This window comes from Myotis nattereri (genome assembly GCF_964212035.1).
Source record: "Myotis nattereri genome assembly, chromosome: 15".
In the NCBI taxonomy this organism is placed as follows: domain Eukaryota; kingdom Metazoa; phylum Chordata; class Mammalia; order Chiroptera; family Vespertilionidae; genus Myotis; species Myotis nattereri.
In genome coordinates this window covers 39,675,141-39,678,294 of record NC_138090.1, presented here as the reverse complement: position 1 = coordinate 39,678,294, position 3,154 = coordinate 39,675,141, and the positions used below count along the sequence as shown (strand labels likewise).

General features: G+C 53.0%; 1 pseudogene across 1 annotated transcript; it reads left to right on the top strand.

Annotated features, from left to right (window-relative positions):
* The first annotated feature begins 1,913 nt into the window (after window positions 1-1,913).
* On the top strand, window positions 1,914-2,807 carry LOC308530585 (interferon lambda-1-like; annotated as a pseudogene). The gene is made up of 4 exons: window positions 1,914-2,060; window positions 2,305-2,448; window positions 2,550-2,632; window positions 2,709-2,807. The product of its transcript is annotated as an interferon lambda-1-like (transcript).
* The last annotated feature ends 347 nt before the right edge of the window (window positions 2,808-3,154 follow it).

Sequence of the window (3,154 nt, the reverse complement as noted above, 5' to 3'; positions counted from 1 at the left end):
TTGTCTTTTTGTGACAGACTTATTTCACTTAGCATAATGTCCTAAGATTCATTTATGTTGTAGCATGTGTTAGAATTTCTTTCCTTTTTTAAAGGTGAATAATTTTCCATTGTTTGGATATTTCACATTTTGTTTATCCAGTCATCAGGTGATGGAAAATTTGTATTGTTTTAAGTCAATAAATTTGTGGTAATTTGTTACAGAGGCCATAAGAATCTACTGCAGGAAGGCAATGTCAGATTTTGGATAGAGGTTAGTGAAAATAAAGGTTTTTTCCTACCCTTCTGAGTTCACAGGCCCACCCGAATTCTCAGGCCAGGTTAGAGCCCCTGCCACGAGCACTGTCCTCATCTGCACTGTGGGGCCTGGCTCTCAGCCCTGCCAGGTTCCAGGTAATGGGAAGGGGAAGGAGCAGGGCTGCCCACCCCAGGTTTGAAGGTCCAGTTCCTGGTGAGGTTGCAGTCACATGGCCACACCCAGTGTAGAGGATGCAGGAAATGTCATCTTATATTTGGTGGCCCATTTCAGCCTCCATTTCTAGTTCTGAGCAAGGAAGGATGAGAGGGTTTGGGTGGACAAGGCAAAGTCAGCTCCCAGATCCCCTCAAGGGACTCTCCAGGTGGGAGGAGTCAGGTGACGGAGAGTACAGCCAAATTTCCTCAACAAACCTCCGAGACAGGAGGTACTGGGGTTAGGGCTGTCTGCCCTTGGCATGCATCTGCTGTGTAAACCTGGCAAATCTCGTGATCTCTCTGAGCAGCAGCTTTCTCACTTTCAAGGTGGAAGAGAGAACAGTACCTACCTCAGAGGTGTGAGAATTCACTGCTGCTGTGTGTGGAAAGCCTCCAGGACAGAGAGGTGCCAGTGAGAGAATCTCTTCATTGTACTCACTTTGCCCTGGCTGTTCCCACTGCTGGGGTGCTGTTCCCCCAGCTGACCCCAGGTTCCCTCCCTCCCTTCAATCAGATGCCACCTTCCCCAACTGTCTTATAGACTGAAACCCCTTCTCTGCATACCTGACTCCATCTCCAGCTTAATTTTTCTCCAAAGCACTTCTTATTAGCTGACATCATATATCTTTAGTTTATCATTTTGTTATTGTCTGACCCACCTACTGGAATGTCAGCTCCATGAAGGGCAGGAAGGATTTGGGGTTTTGTTCACTGCTGGATTCTTGGTGCCTAGAAGAGTGTTGGCCTATAGTAGTTGCTCAATAATTACATTCTTGAATCAATGATTGACTGAACAGACAAACGTAGGGATGGGTTGGTCACAATCAGTTGGTTGAAGACCTTGGCTGTGCCTGAAATCCTGAGCAGAACCTCCATTCCTATTGGTGGCAGGCGGGGAGGGGTAAGGAGATCTGTCCTTTTCTTCACACTCTGCTGGTTCAGCCTTACTGACTTTCTCTTCCCACTAACAGAGGCCCTCACCTCCTGTTGTTTTCCCTCCCCTAAGCAGCTTCCCTCTGGGAGCCTCGAGCCCCTTCATGGAAAGGCTTCCTGGGTATCCCCCCACCCCACCCTCCACATTTCAGCAACCTGCAGAGAGATGAGCCTTCCTGCCCCACCGCCTCCTCATTTGGGAACCTATGACCTCTTCTTGTGGGGCTGAATCTGCCCACCCTGAGGATTGTCCCACTCAGGAGGTCACCCTCCTCCTCAGTTTCCCTATCCCAGGCTCCCCTGGTCCCGCCCTGCTCCTGGTCTCCCAGCCCGGGTCTGCCCTTGGCTCTGTGCCAACCTCAGCCCCAGACCTCCTGTCTGTTGCAATGTGGAGCTGAAACAACAATTATATCCTAGACACAGTTGGGGTCAGAGCATCGGGAGACAGGCCAGAGATCGGACAAGACTGAGCCCTCACGGTGGATGCTCTGGAGCCAGGAATGAAGCCGGGTGAGGGGCCTTAGGAGGATGAAGGGCACCTTCAGGAGCCCCCCACTGACCCCCCAGCTGTGGCTGACCTCTGCCCTTGCTCTCCAGGAGGAGTCCCTCCTGCAGAGGAACCGGAGCTGCGGCTCCCGCCCACTCCCCAGGACCCGGGACCTGAGGCAGCTGCAGGTGAGTTGGGAGACTCAGGCCCAGCCCTGCCCTCACCTGGCCCCGCTCCTCTGGCTTCTTAGGTGGCCCCTTCACCTCCTCCTTCTCACTGTTCTCTGTGTCTTTGCCCGCCCCAGCAGTCCCCCTGACCTCTTCCCCTCACCTGCTCACATTGACCTTCCCTCTCTCCTGTCTCCTGCCCTCACCTGTTCCTCCCTCCGCCCTCCTCTCCTGTTCTCTCTCACCTGTCTGTCTCCCTGCTCAGGTGTGGGAGCGCCCTGTGGCCTTGGAGGCTGAGCTGGCCCTGACACTGAAGGTCCTGGGGACTGTGGCTAACTCGACCCTGGGGGACCTCCTGGACCAGCCCCTTCACACGCTGCACCACATCCACTCCAAGCTTCAGGCCTGTGTGAGTGCTCTGGGCTCCAGGCCTCATCTGTGGGCTCTGACCACCTGTATGTCCCCCTCTGTCTGAGATCCTCTTTACAAACCACTCTCCTTCACCCACAGGTCCCAGCTGAGTCCACAGCAGGCCCCAGGCCTGGGGCCACCTCTGCCAATGGCAGCACTGCCTCTAGGAGGCCGGGAAGAAGGTGAGTGACTGGGGAGGAGAAATCAATGTCTGGGGGCAGACTTTCGAGCCATTGACCTGTCCCTTCCTCCTCATAGGAGTCCCATGGCTACCTCAAAGCCTCTGTCACTTTCAATCTCTTCCACCACCTCACCCATGACCTGAAATATGTTTCCGATGGAGACCGGTGTGGCTGACCCTGAGAAACACCTGCAACCTGTCCCAGCATCTTAGATTTTATTTATGCACCAATTACCTCCCTTAGATTATTGCCTCCAGATGCTTATTTATTTATGAAGCCCCCCGAAGATGTTTATTTTTGCACTTTCTATACAATGTATGAAAATAAACAACCTGTCTATGACATTGACCCTGTTTATATGTGACTGTATGAATGAGTGCATGGCTGCATATGTGGCTGTGGCCCCCTGATTGTGTGTGTACGAGTGTGGGAGGAGGAAGACAGGGAGTGAACAGGCATCAGGGAGGGTGGGAAAAAGATAGGAGGGGAAGCCCAGCTGGAGTGGCTCAGTGGTTGAGCGTC